At 37.0% G+C, this 15,716-nt stretch overlaps 1 protein-coding gene across 1 annotated transcript in view; it reads left to right on the top strand.

Annotated features, from left to right (window-relative positions):
* Positions 1-15,716, top strand: part of LOC145684282 (uncharacterized) — a 494,924-nt gene that overhangs the window by 415,376 nt on the left and 63,832 nt on the right. Inside the window, exon 2 of the mRNA XM_081756425.1 lies at positions 11,016-11,097. The gene's annotated coding sequence lies outside the window, so the exon portion shown is untranslated. The remainder of the gene's footprint in view (positions 1-11,015; positions 11,098-15,716) is intronic.

The raw sequence follows: 15,716 nt of genomic DNA, 5'->3' as shown, positions 1-15,716 counted from the left end.
CGTGGTTCTCTCTTTTTTTTTCTTGCCGACAAGACATCTGAGAGTAGCGGCTAGTCCCAAATGGCTTCATGGGTTCTGAGCGTCATTGCCCGGCGTTGTTGCTTATCGATCAGTCCCCTCAGCCGATTGGAGGGGATGATGGGGGCGGCTGGATGGGTGGCTTCTGTGATGGCGTTCTAGAGAGAGATAGGTTTTCTGTGGAATGTCGGGGGAGTGATGAAAGCAGAGAGAGGGATGCTGGATAATCCTCTTCGACTTCAGAAGAACGTTAATGCGTGTAATGAGATTGTTTTTCCTCTAAAGATGGCTTTCGTAGCGAGTCATCATGGTTAGTCTTTCTATATTACGTATGTTAATTGGAAGCTTCAATGATTTGCCAGTCCTGTGTTAAGGCTGGAGTTTCCAGTGTGACGTTCAGCCAGTAGCGATCGTCAGAAAATAAATAAAACTATTTTTTTTTTTTTTTTTTTTTTTAGTAATAGTCGCACTTTTTGTACCAATTTTTAAATGTGGAAGTCCAACTGCGACTATTACGCGAGGAAAGCTGCCATTCAATTTATCACTATCAAAACAGTTTCGAATTTTGATACATACAGCATTATGTCAACATAAAATGGACGGTGGATGTAGGTTGCTTGATCTCTGTTGACAGATGGGTCACGATATTATGTATCAGTAAACACGAAAAGTTCTTTTGCTCGGACTCGCGCAAGACAAAAGAATTTCAAAGGAAGTCTTCGTTCACAAAGACAAAAATCCCGTAGATTGCGACTTTTATACGGGGAAATTTTTTGGCAAATGTTTTGTATTTCAAACTTAAGGTGCGACTATTACGCAAGTAGACACGGTACTAGCTGCAGTGACGTAACTAAGGGGGTGTCGTAAACGGGGTTTGTGGCCCGGGCGCTGAATTGGAAGGGCGCAAAACGGAGCAAATATTTATTTTCAATATAAGGCAAGGAAAAGAGTTTTAGCAAACTAAAGATCATAAAAGAATACCTCAGAAACTCTACAAGACAACAACTCACCAATCTTAGGATGATATCCATAGAGCATAAGTTATCTTCAGAGCCATCTTTTGAAAACATTGTAAAAACCTTTGCACCCAAAGGGCCCGTAAAGTTAAATTTTAGTTCCAGCTTTTTGTGCTTTTCATTTAACTTATCGATTTAAGAGATTTGTAAAAGGTCCGAGTACAATACTCGAGACAACAGCTTGACTGTTTGTCATAATTAAATATTCTATTTTAAAGCATTGATTCATTCTACACATACACACCCTGATATAATTCCAAAAACATTGTGATTTGCAGTTATTATGTTAAGACTGTAAGAATATGTAAAGCATGCTACTCTCAGATCGTTTGGCAATCAAATACTATTAGTTTGGCATTTTTTATCTTGTATTTACTAAAATTAAATTATGTACTGCAATTTTGAAATGAAGCTTTACCACTTGCAGAAAAAATGAAATAGGAGAATTACTGTGTTATGCAGGGCCGTGCCGTGGGGAGGGGTTGGCGAGCGGGGCGCCGAAGTAAGGGAAGCGAAAAAATCGAGAAGAAAAAGGCAAAAGAAAGGAAAAATACTTGGAATAAATGTATGGGGGCGCCGTCGTATTCTCTCGCCCCGGGCGCTGGTTTTCCACAGGACGGCTTTGGTGTGGAGCGTTTTGATTTGAGCTGGAGGAGAAGGGGGAGCGCTAAGGCGACTTCTTGCCCCAGGAGACAACTAGCCTAGTTGGGTCCCTGAGTAGCTGAAATGACAAATGGAAAGTATTTGAACCCCATATCTCCCTTAGGACACGCATTTTAGTAAAAGTGAAATGATAAAAACTCGCAAGTTAATCTATTTTTGGCATAAATTTGTGACTTCCCTACCCACTTATAAAACGCCCCTCGAACTATTCCGTTAGAATCTGGGATGTCCTAATTTGTAAGCTCCGCTTCCGAAGTTAATAATAAAGCGGATCTCCTACCTCCTGAGACCCGGGGTCAATCTGAATGTTGCAAAAATGTTTCATCATGGTTTTTATAATAATGATGACCCACTAAAACATTTGAAAAACATGTAAGGTGAAGAGGGGGGAGGGGTAGGTTGCTCTAGCAACCTTCAGGTCTCATTGCCACACTTACGAACACCTTTCTGAAGTAAGCTGTAGTTTTCTAATTATTTTCCCTTTACATTGCTTCTTTTATTAGAGAATGACTTTCGCATTGATATATATTACTTCTATAAAATGTAGGCTGAAACAATGCAAGTATTACGTAAACAATTACCATATTTTACCAGTAATAACCTACTGGTTGTTATAGCAACCATCTACTTTCATCAAACATTACAATCAAACTATTTGCAAATTTAGAATTCTAAGTATATGTGATAATTCCTTACACATTCATTTTACCAAAAAAAAAAAAAAAGTTAATTGCATAACTTACAAATTATAAGCAAAAAATTAACATGCCTCGTCTTGCAGACACGTCAATTTTAGTAGGACTGGTGGTTACTTGTCGACTGTGCTGCCGGTGGCTGAATAAGAAACTTCTGCAATTTCCATTATGTTCCTACAAGGTTGCTTGACCAACCATCAGGTTCACGATCGCTGAAATTTGAGGCGACGCGTGAAATGGCGGAAATCCGATGGTTGCTTGAGCAACCAGAAATTAACGTCAGGTCCGATGAAAGCGGAAACGCGAACCAGAGACCGAATTGCAACTTACCGCTAATTGTCACGGTCAGTGTAAATTTAAAGAATTGAAAATATTCATTAGAGATCAATTTTATATTACAAAGCTAATCATAAGTTTTTTTTTTTCATACTAAATCATAGGTGCGTAATAGAGCCCCCTTGAGATGCACGGCGTATGCCTGCACGATACTTAAATTCACCCCAAATTCGACAATGGAAAGAAAATATTCCGATAAAGTTATTCGAATGAATACATTTCGACGAAGGTATTCAAAGAATTATTTGAAAATTTGAAGGGAAATATTCAAAGAGTTATTCGATTAATGGAAGAAACATGTTCAAACAGTTACTTAAATAATGGGAGTGAAATATTCAGTTATTCGAATATATAGGAGGGGAATACTAACGCGAGCAAAATATTCAAACAAATATTCGAATAATGAGAGAAAAAAATATTCAATCAATTATTCGAGTAATGGAAGGAAAACATTCAATTATTCGAGTAATAAGAGGAAAATAATCAGTTATTCGAGTGATGGAAGATTCAATCAATTATTCGAGTAATAAGAGGAAAATAATCAGTTATTCGAGTGATGAAAGATTCAATCAATTATTCGAGTAATAAGAGGAAAATAATCAGTTATTCGAGTGATGGAAGATTCAATCAATTATTCGAGTAATAAGAGGAAAATAATCAGTTATTCGAGTGATGGAAGATTCAATCAATTATTCGAGTAATAAGAGGAAAATAATCAGTTATTCGAGTGATGAAAGATTCAATCAATTATTCGAGTAATAAGAGGAAAATAATCAGTTATTCGAGTGATGGAAGATTCAATCAATTATTCGAGTAATAAGATGAAAATAATCAATCAATTAGTCTATTCGAGTAATGGGAGGAAAATAATTATTCGATTAATGAGAGGAAAGTAATCAATCAATTACTCGAGTAATGGCAGGAAAATATGCAAGTACATGGTGTTTCCAAAAGAATCATCGGATTTAAAATGTAAATAGTATTCATATATATATAGTAAAGCTAATTCAGACATATATAATATTACGTACCAAATCATGGGTGCTTAATATGGCCACCTTGGAATGAATGGCATATGTCTATACGATAGTCAAATTTGTCCCAAACATTCCACGACTGCTGTTACGCATTCCCACAGTCCAACTACTGTAGTTGGAAGAGGAGTCACATAAACGCAATTTTTTATAAACTCCAGAGTCTTCTATTGTCGACAAAATTCACGCTGAACAGTTGTTATGGACTCAACACTTCGCGAAGCGTAGAACGCAGGATGGTGTCTGCTGTGCAATGACCATCCTGACTGAAGCAAACCGGTGAAGGATGGCGCGCTATTGCAACTAACCGATAACCGCATGAAACTTAACACTTCTTTCCGACGGTTTATTTTCGGTTCGAAACGAATAAAAAAGGAACATGGTTAAGATTGTTTGAAATCGGATCATTCTTTTTGAAATATTCTGTATTAATTAAGTAATGGGAGAAAAACAAATAGTTATTTGAATAAGGAAAACTATACAATATTTTCAAACAATCTAATAATGGGAAGGGAAGAACATTTTCAAATCATCATTCGAGTACTGAGAGGAAAATAAAACAATTATTCCAGAAAAATATTCGTAAAAGTTATTCGAATAAAGGTAGAAAAATAATCAAATATTTATTCATCGGAGGAAATATTTGGATAATTGGAGGATAATATTCAAATATTTATTCGAGTAAAAAGACTAAAATAAACAATTTTTCGAATAATGGGAAAATATACTATTCAAATACTTACTTAAGTAATAAGGGGAAAATATTCAAACCATTATCAGAATAATGGGAGGAAAGTGAATAATAATTCAATTAAAAGTAGAAAAATAAATAATTATTTATTTATAGAAGGAAATGTTCAAATAATGGAAGAAAAATATTTAAACAATTATTTGAATAATGGAAATAAAATTTATTACCATTATTCTAATCATTTATGCATTAAAATTATATAAATTATTATATAGTTCTCATATTATAATTTGTACTAATATAGGTTGAAAAACTTCATGTTTTGTGTATAACCCACTCGGTTCAGAAGATACAATGAATGAGAAAAAAGAAATTGAAAAAAAAAAGAATGACAGAGAGAAACGCTTTTGTCAGCGTAATGATTGATAGCAGGCGCAAAACGAATGTCGTGACATCTATGATGTAACACAGGAAATTCAATGTTTCTTTATTTATTAAGCTAGTTCTCAAAATTGTTTTTCATTTCACTTTTGCAAGATAGAGGTTTTCGTTAGGTGATATTGTTTTAAAACTATTCACAACTGAAATGAAAACACAGTGTACGAGGGTTATTTCACATCTACCGGTCGAGCCAGGTAGTATCTACAAAACGCTCTTGAATAAAAGAAGTGAGCCAGCTAGTATTCACAAAACGCTATCAAATAAACTAATAACCGTTTCCAAAGCTTTTCTTACAGACTAGAAATTGAGGTTTACAGTTACGACGTCATAATTTTTGGACACCCAGATTTATACTCTATACGGAGAGTGTCGAAAACAATCGTTAGTTTATTTAATAATATTTTATAGATACTTTCTGGCTCACTTGATACATTTTTCGGATTTTTCCATTGTTTTTAAGTAATTCGCTTTTTTTTTTTTTTTTTTTTTTTTTAAGTGGGTGAGAGCTTAGCGAAGAGTGTCAAATTTAAGAGCAGAACGAGAGTCTTAAACTCATCATCTTGATTCGGCTGAAAACTATACAAAATGTGTGGTGCATTAAAACACACTATGCTTTCACGAAGTAGAAGCAATAAAATAAAGAATAATAATAAAATAACGGATAAAGGATTCTTGGCAGTGAATTTTTACCCAACAATGAAAAGAATGCTACGAATTTATTATTATTTATAACCCAATATTTTTTCTGTATTTGAATTTAATGTTCTACTCTTCTCTTTAGGCTTAAGAACATAATAAGAATTCAAAAGAGTGGATAATGAAACCACGATTCATGATTCTCATGCCTTGAACGACAGGAGTGCCTATCTCCTCATGGGCTTGGGTGTAATCTTCTAAAATTACTATCCTCCTCCAAAATTTACCTTCTTCCCCCTAAAGTTACTTTTCTTTCCCCAAATTTATTATTTTCTTCCAAATTCACCATTTTCCCTTCAAAGTTAATTTTCTACTTCTATTTTACAATTCTTTCCCAAAGTCACTTTTCACCCCTTAAATCTATTATTCTCTCTCAAAGTTACCTTTCTACCCTTAAATTTACCATTCTCAACTCAATTATCTATCTTCCCCTAAATTTATAATTCTCCCGAAAGTTCCTTTTCTCCCCCCTAAATTTAATACTCTTTTCTCAGATATCTTCCCTAAATTTACAGTTCTCTACAAAGTTACTTTCGTACCCATAAATTTACAATTCTCCACCAAAGTTATCTAATTCCTTTAAATTTACCATTCTCACCTCACTTATCTTTCTTCCCCAAAATTTACAGTTCTCTACAAAGTTGCTTTTCTCCCCATAAATTTACAATTCTCCACAAAGTTACCTTTCTCCCTATAAATTTATAATTATCTCCCATAGTTACCTTTCTCCCTATAAATTTATAATTATCTCCCAAAATTACCTTTCTCCCCTTAAATTTACCATTTTCACCCCAGTTATCTTTCTTCCCCTAAATTTATAGTTCTCCCGAAAATTACCTTTCTCCCTCTAAATTTACCATTCTCGGCGAAAGTTATCTTACTTCCCTAAATTTACCATTCTCGCCTCAGTTATCTTTCTTCCCCTAAAGTTACCCCGAAATAGTTCTCCCGAAAGTTAATTTTCTCTCCCTAAATTTACAATTCTCCACGAAGTTACCTTTCTCCCCCTAAATATATAATTCTCCCCCCAAAGTTACATGTCTTCCCCTAATTTTACCGTTCTCCCCCAAAAGTTACCTGTGTCCTTCTGAATTTACCATTCTTCCCCAAAGTTACTTTCGTACCTGTAAATTTACCATTCTTCCCCAAAGTTACTTTCGTACCTGTAAATTTACCATTCTTCCCCAAAGTTACTTTCGTACCTGTAAATTTACCATTCTTCCCCAAAGTTACTTTCGTACCTGTAAATTTACCATTCTTCCCCAAAGTTACTTTCGTACCTGTAAATTTACCATTCTTCCCCAAAGTTACTTTCGTACCTGTAAATTTACCATTCTTCCCCAAAGTTACTTTCGTACCTGTAAATTTACCATTCTTCCCCAAAGTTACTTTCGTACCTGTAAATTTACCATTCTTCCCCAAAGTTACTTTCGTACCTGTAAATTTACCATTCTTCCCCAAAGTTACTTTCGTACCTGTAAATTTACCATTCTCCCCCATGAAGTTACCTTTCTTTCTCCTCCTAAATTTTACAATTCTCTAGTTTGATTGTATCATTTTCATAAAAAATTATGCTCCAAATAATGTCATGAGCACCCCCTGGTGAGCGACGTACGTGCCTTCGATAAAAAAAAAAAGTCTGCTAATCTCGAACCTAATGCCTTAGACCGTCCTTCTATGCGCACTGAATGTGCACGCGCTAGCGTCATTTGGAAACAACTTAATTTCAAAATCAATGTGTGTTGTTTTAATTATTGTAATTGGCATTACACAGTGGTGAGATCTGCAAGTTTATTTGCTTAACCAAAAAGCGAGAGTTGTACGGTGGGTAAAAGACAAAGAGAGGACAGGGAAATCTAAATTGTAAACCAGCTGATGCAGAAAGGTTTTGAAATCTTTTGCTAAAAACACAGGAAAAAAAAAAAAAAAGAGTTTTTCAGAAGGAAAAGTCGAGCTGGAACTTTTGCGAGTGTGGTTTGAGTGGTCAACAATGTCTGTGAGGAGTGGTTCTCGTTGCTAGGAGACTGGGGCGGGGCTCTGCATCCCTCTTTACCCTGTCTCTCTCATTTGTCTTCTCTCCCCCTGTCACACACATTCTCTCACCACACATAGTATCCATGACAACACACGATTTTGAGAATGAGTTCTAAGGTATGACACGCACGATTATAGGATATAATACTGTTTGTGTTTTCTTTGTACTTTATTTCGTATATCCTGTATGTATTTTGTTCTAGAACTAAAGAACTCCATACATATTCAACGAACTTTAAAAGTTCCTTACTGAGTTCTCTATGGCTGTGTGTGTGTTGTTTGCGAATTTTTCAATTTTGAGTCCTCCATTCGATAGAGCATCAAAGGCTGTCTATAATAAAGTGATAGAATTTTTCGCGTCACTCTTACCGTTTCTGAGATATTGGCCAAAAAGTTCCAATTTCGGGAGATTTAAGGAGCCATATCTCGGGAACCGTAAGTCAAACAGAGATCATATTGGTGTTGATCAATACCTAAGAGAATCGTGAACATTTTAGTACCAAATAGTAACCGGTGGGCACTGGCCAAGTGGCCATTGTTCCCCAGATATTGGCCAAAAAGGTTCCGATTTCGGGAGATTTAAGGAGCCATATCTCGGGAACCGTAAGTCATAGAGAGATCATATTGATGTTGATCAATATCTTAGAGAATGGTGAACATTTTAGTACCAAATAGTAACCGGTGGGCACTGGCCAAGTGGCCATTGTTCCCCAGATATTGGCCAAAAAAGTTCCGATTTCGGGAGATTTAAGGAGCCATATCTCGGGAACCGTAAGTCATAGAGAGATCATATTGATGTTGATCAATATCTTAGAGAATGGTGAACATTTTAGTACCAAATAGTAACCGGTGAGCACTGGCCAAGTGGCCATCATTCCCCAGATATTGGCCAAAAAGGTTCGGATTTCGGGAGATTTAAGGAGCCATATCTCGGGAACCGTAAGTCATAGAGAGGTCATATTTTACCAATTTTTCAATTTTGAGCCCTCCATTTTGAGCTTGTCTTCATAAAACAACATATCGTTTTAACTGAACTCTTAAACAAAACTTGTGGAAAAAATTTAGTACTCAAGGAAATTATAAATGGATAGATGTATTACAAGAATTGTTTAATGAGTATAATAATAAAATACATAGAACAATTGGTATAAAGCCTGTAGAATTTAACAAGAAAAGTTGATTTTTTTTTTTTTTTAGTTTGTACTGGCAATGCTCTTGGAGAATTCTCAACTGGTTTAAAGTTGTAGTGAAGAAGGGATGAGCACAAGACAAGATTTGTGGCTGTCTCGTCTCGAAAATGTTCTGTAAAGTGATGTTTCGACTCGAAAAATGTATATTTCTCTATTAGAAGAGCCGTGTATCGACTCGAATTTTGTCAGGAAAATCCTGTCTCGACTCGTCTCGTGCTCATTCCTATAGTGAAGAGTGTATGTGGATGCAGTGGCGTAACTAAAGGCTTGGGCGGGCCCTCCCGCAGACAGCGTGGAGTGGGGCCCCTTCTCTACGTTCCACTTCACGATTTGGGGACCCTCCGTTGGCTTGAGGCCCCCCAGCAATGCGGGGTCTGCGGAACCCTTATTTACGCCCCTGTGTGGATGCATGATAGTTATACATAACGTGACTGAAACCAAAATATTTTCACTAAATTTTATTGACTGATGAACTGTATTTCAATATATTTGTGTATACACAGCAACCAGCTAAAAAAATGCACAATATTAAGTCGTGTATACAGAAAAGTGTAAAAGTTTGTCAAACGCATAAATCGTAAATTTTGAATCGTGAATAACAAAGGCGGTTAAAGATAGTCTGAGAAAGAGAGAGACTTAGTCGATTAGTTATAAATAGTCCTGTGGATCAGGTGATCTGGGAACGTGGGAGGCCACGTTATGCAATCCGACTAGTGCAGAATTTCTCATTGACCAAGTTCTGAGGATCCCCAAATTTCTATTTTTTTTTTTTAAGTACATTTACGTTTCTTCTCCCTCTTTGTTACAGTTGTGGATAGGGTTGAGCGATATTTCGATACAGCCGTCGATCATTAGTTTTAAATATCAAAATATGAATATCGAAAAAAAAATTATCACTGATCTCTATATCGATTTTTAATATTGCGATTTTTTTGTATTCAACTTTTTCGATATTCAATATTTTTGTGATCAATGTTTTCGATATTTTTCGGTAAGTAGATATAGGCTACCTTCAGACTAGGATCTTATGAGCCGCTCAAAAGATCGTGATACCAAATTGGCAGTCATGCTAGAGCCGGAAGAAGCTGCAGCTGTTAATCTTGGCAATAAATTGCAAGAAAAAAGGAAAAGAAAATATAGAACAATGCGGATTCATCCTAAAAATCGATGAAGACTGGAAGAATGTTCATTTTACAATGTTTTCTAAACTGAGAGATTTTTCAATTACTTCAGAATGTCTATATCTTCGTTTAACGAACTGTATAATAGTGTAAAGTGTGCATTTCATCAGAGTAATACCAAAATGAGAAAATTTCCAGCATCAAATAAATGTACACTTTTTCTCCATTTCAACTGAGTTCACGCTCACGTGTGAAGGGCTCTGATAAGACTGGATGTTATTTTCTTCCCTGTCAGTAGTCCGCTCGAGCCAGCTACTGAAGGGTGATCTTCATAGTAGCTCAGAGCCGCGGCTCACTTGCATCGAAGCGGGTGTGAAGGCGTACATTTAAGAGTCTTCATCCCGGCGAAATTAAAATACCGCTAAATTTTACAGTAATTATGTGATATCTTCAAATAGGTAAAAGATAATTGAAATATGGAACAACAGCGCCCTAGACAATATTATTTTGCGTGAGGTACTGTTATCACAAGTCAGCTAGTGGCTTTATGTTTTCAGCTGTTTAGAAACGCGAAAATAAGTGCCGATTTTCAAAATGGCTCGAAATCGAAAGCAGATAAGTGAGTCGTGATAACGGTTTCTCATGTAAAATTATATTGTCTAGGGCGCTCTTGTTCCACATTTCGATTATCTTTTATCTATTTGAAGATATCACACAATTAATGTAAAATTAGCGGTATTTTAATTTCGCCGGGATGAAGACTCTGCAGCTCACGCGAGCGGCTCATAGGATCCTGGTGTGAAGGCTATCATAAATCGATAAAGTGTTGATATTCTATCAATATCAATTTTATTTATCTAATTCAAACTATCACATAGCCCAGCCCTAGTTGTGAGTACAACTGGAAGTCCAGGTATTGTAAGTGACGTTTTCGTATACATGAAGTTTCTGTTATCATTGTTGACAAACTATTGAATAAAAAAAGGATATTGATATGTCTTAATGCATTCTTTAGTAAACACATTTTAGTTGTTGAACAAAAAATATTAATATTTTTCTTTTCTGTTTATTTTTTTACAGGATGCACCCAAACATCTGCCCACCCCCACAACGAATGACACTACGGAGCGTGTAGTGTCTTGGATCAAACACCTCGTGAGAGGTAAGACGTTAGGGGTCAATTACTATTTTGAATCGATTTTTACCCAATTTGACTTTGTTTGTTGGCAATTTTTTGTAATTAAAAGTTTCAGCTCGTTGCTAAGTATTTCTATGTCTTAAACAACATATATATAATCATATTATAGTTAAGAGCATGGCCGTAACTTGTGGGCGATGCAAGGGCCAAATGCCCTACTTCCCCACCATTCCGGGGGTGCCCACTTCAAATTTTCGTACTCCATGTGAGTATGGATGAATAAAGGAATCAAAAATATGATCTAGAGTAATTGCAGTAAATTATTTACTATTAGAACCCCCAGAAATAATATATAATATAATATATTGTAATACTTTGTGTCAAGTAAGTTGAGGCCATGTTGAGCATTGTCCTGGATCTGTGGTGGCTCAGTGGAGCGTTTACCTCTGGCATCCCTGGTTCGATCACAGCTCGTGCCAAGTGGACTATGTTGTGGAGAAACACCGTGTGCGTGGTTTTTCTCGGGGTTCTCCCTTTTCCTTCCTCTTTATTCATTCCACCATTTCATTCATTTGTAATCATCGCCGTCTCCGTAAACCTAGCCGGCATAAACGTGGGACGTAAAACTTAAGATTTTAGTTAATTTTATTTCCGGCAAACGAAAAAAAAAAATCTTTTGTCGCTCGTAGATTTACAAAGAAAGAAAAAACGCACTCGGAACTTCTAATTACGTTTAAGCTTTCCACAAATGCTCAAAATCATAGGTCTATTATAACTCAAAACCAATGTCACAACTAAAGTTCATTCAACGAACCTTCTGATCCTGATGTAAACATTGCAGAATAGTATTACTCCGCCAGTCATCGGATGATTGGCTATCAGTCACCGCTTCTTTCGAGAAGCACGTGCTTGTACCCTGTCGGCGTTTTGCATATTCCCCGCATGCAGCCATATTGTAAACTGTGATTCGCGCATAAGGTGGGCCAAACCCAGTTTCTACGCATGCGTATTCTCTTTTATTGCATTAATTAAATTTAGTTCTTAGATAGTGTTGTTTCTGGTATTTTACTGTAAGTAAATTGTATTTCTGGTAATGAGCCTTATAAGCAACGAAAACGTTGAAAAACAGCTTACTTGACAATGGCCTATTTTCTTTTGCCGCATGGATGCGGCAAGGCTCTTTAACCAATAAAATGAAACAATCACCACGTGTATTTGTTTACATGAGGTACTGAACGTTCCTTGAATGAACTATAGAACAATATATAAAATGAAGGTGGCCCATATAGTTGGTTTAACTAACGAGATTGTGTCAATCAGTTTTATAAGAATTCCTAGAATTATGTTTTTCTTTTGCTGAATGCACTTCATTCTTCAGAGTTAACGCACTCATTTCATCAGCTCGCGGTCATTAACATTACTTCACTTGACTGCTATTTGTTAACCTACAAGCATCCCACTTGATGGAAAACGTGTTTTAGAGTAAAGTGGTCTCTTTCTTTAAGAACTTCAGAAAAAAAAAATTCTGACAAATTCTACAAATGTATGGCGCTTTTAACGAAAAATGTACAATGATGATAATCTCATTAGGCTGAACAAATGAATGTTATTCAGTATAAATCATTATGCCTAGGTTTCGAGAAAATAGAAAAAAAAAAAATGAATATTTATGGCGATAAAATGTATGACCATTTGGGCTGCAGGGAAGCAAACTGGACCCCACCTGATTTTTATATATTTTGTAAATTAGACCACGAGGAACACTAATCTGAAGGAATTTTAACATTCCGATTTCCCGAATTTGAGATATTATAACTTGTAGTTTTATATATGTATAAACGTAACGAAGAAATTTCTGTCGCTTTTTGACCCATCACCTTAGGATATCGATATGTCACCTAAGACGTACCTCGAAGATCAAAAATAGTACTCATCAGTATCAACGACCTTCTGCCAACATTCGGAACGGCCATGGATTCCTTCGCGGGCTGTGAAGCGAAGAAAGTATCAAGTACATTTTTCACTTTTACTAGGGATTTGAACTGGAGTTTCCTAAGGTGGTTGTCCAAGGATGCAACAGGTGGTAATCGGACAGTGCAATGTCCGGGGAGTATGGCGGTGCAATAGTTTTCCATCCAAGGTGTAGGATGGTGTTCCGGGTCATTCTAGCCACGTGGGGCTTAGCGTTGTCCGGCAATAGGAGGATCCCTTAGCGATTCAGAAGTGCTGACTCCAGAGTTTTGAGTTTTTCATGTACACGGCTCAACTGCTGACAGTACATAGTTGCATTGATGCTCTGACCAGCTCGTAGCAGTTCTCGATGCACGATGCCGCGAGCAGTTCACCAAACACACAGGAGAAACTTATTTTGGTGCAGTGCTGGTTTCGGATGTTTTACAACCCGTTCATGGGATGTTAACCAATGATGATGGCGCCATGAAGCTTCGTGCAGGATTCACTTCTCATCACATATCAACAACCTGTCCAGAAATGGCTCCTTCCTCAGACGAGACATCAAAGAAACACAAGTGTGTGCTCGCGTTACCTTCTGGCCCAGATTCAAATCATGTGGGACCCAATTTGTACTGCTTCCCAAGTTGATGGAGGTGCTGCCGAATGGTTTCTCCACTCACACTGAATTGTAGTCCCAATTCCTCACATGTCTGGTCACCGTTCGCCTCAATTGCTGCCTGAAGATCTTCATTTCGTACATGTATTGATCTTCCGGTATGTGTTGCGTCTTCGAGTGTTTTGTCACCGTCCGTAAACTTGCTAAACCACCGCTGCACTGTCCGCGTAATCACGACACCCTCACGAAAGGCCTGGCATATCTTCCGGCCGCTGCAGCGGCGTTTCATCTCAGTTTGAACTCGTACAGCATACATGCCATTATGACGCTCTATGGAGGTTCCATATTCACTCTGTCCTTACGCAAATTCGCTGTGTAACTAAACTATCACAACCAGGTAATATATTGGATATACCCACTCCAACAACTGACATTCGCCTTATCTTCATTGGCATTCAATTCACGGTGTGAGGGCCAATTCAACAGAGACCTCCACAAAAAAAAAAAAACCTTTCTTTGTTACCTTTTATATTCACACAGGACATAATGTGTTTCACATAGAGAGTATTGTTTTCTCGTATAGATACATAGGATCTATATTAAACTTTAAGTTTTAATATCTCGAGTTCCGGAAGTCGGAATGTCAAAATGCCTTTAGATTCGTGTTCCTCGTGTTCTAGTTTACAAAATATATAAAAATCAGCCGGGGTCCAGTTTGCTTCCCTGCAACCGACATTTATTGCCAATCAGTGGCGGATCTAGAAGATAAAACTGGGGAGGCCATCAGAACTCAGACTATGATAGGTATATAATGAGATTACTATAAACTTTGAGAAATATATAAATAACATTATTTTTCTGACTCAAAAAACTGGGGGTTTAGGCCCAACCGGCCCTGGGCTAAATCCGGCACTTGTGCCGATAATATTTCATTTTGCGTAGATTAATTTTTGATAGTAGATTACACCTAATGTTTGTCGTTTCCAACAGAGATACACTTATACTTAAGTGACACACCTATTATATTACTGCATTGTTTATATTAAGCCCTTGCGTTGCAGGTATCATTTTCCTAGGTGCGTGCTGTAATACCAGATTCATTTAACGTTAAAAGACTGTCTACACCGTTATATATGGCAGAGTTATTGTGCATGCGTGAGGAGAGCATTCACATTATTGATAAAAATTGTATTCTGGAACATTTGGACTGAAAAAGGAGAATTCTGATGTATTGAGGTGATTTTATGCTGCATCAAGTTGACAACACTGAGCGGAGATCAGAGACAACTGTTTTTCTTTTCCGACCTCGAACTAGATCTCGAAGTTGTTAACAGTTTATCGTCAAAACACATGCAGTTATTCTTTTTTCAGGTTGATCCAATAGTTCCGTTACACCCATGCACGGAACAAGACACCTTGAACTACAACAGTAAAATCTGTTGCACCATGTTACAAGACTGGTTTGCCCCTTAATTGCAAGCTGTAAGGATTATCTATCGGGTTTGGTTTTTGCGAGATAAAGCACCATCCCATAATTCGGTTCATCGTGCGAGAACGAAGTGTTTCCTAACAGATAGATAGTCTATGTGGGTTCTGCAATTACCAGCACTTCTGTACTTTGGTTTCAGCAAGATGAAGCACCAACCCATTATTCGCTCGTCGTTCAAGAATATCTGAACAAAGTGTTTCCTAGCAGATGTAGTCTATATGAGTTCCACAGTAACCAGAACATCTGGAATGGCCTCCCCGAAGTCCCGACTTTTTATCGCGTGATAATGCATTGTATGGTTACATCAAACAGCTAGTACACACGCATTACCACAAAACTGAAACGTTTTCCACTGTCGCTCGCGCAGTGCTGCGTGGAATTTCAAAACTTACCTGGAGGCGCTTAAATATTTGTTACGAAAATGATTGTGTCTACACAAACAATCTGAATGAAATTAATGTGTCATCTCTTATCACAGTATATGTTTCTTCGGATTCATGACTTTACCTCGTTGCAAAATACATAACTACATAGGGAATGTAACGGAACTTTTGGATCTTATAACGCGCCCGTAAAGAATCCGGC

This window comes from Thermobia domestica, chromosome 4 (genome assembly GCF_964235325.1).
Source record: "Thermobia domestica chromosome 4, izTheDome1.hap1.1, whole genome shotgun sequence".
NCBI classification, from domain to species: domain Eukaryota; kingdom Metazoa; phylum Arthropoda; class Insecta; order Zygentoma; family Lepismatidae; genus Thermobia; species Thermobia domestica.
This window is presented reverse-complemented; position numbering and strand designations above follow the sequence as displayed.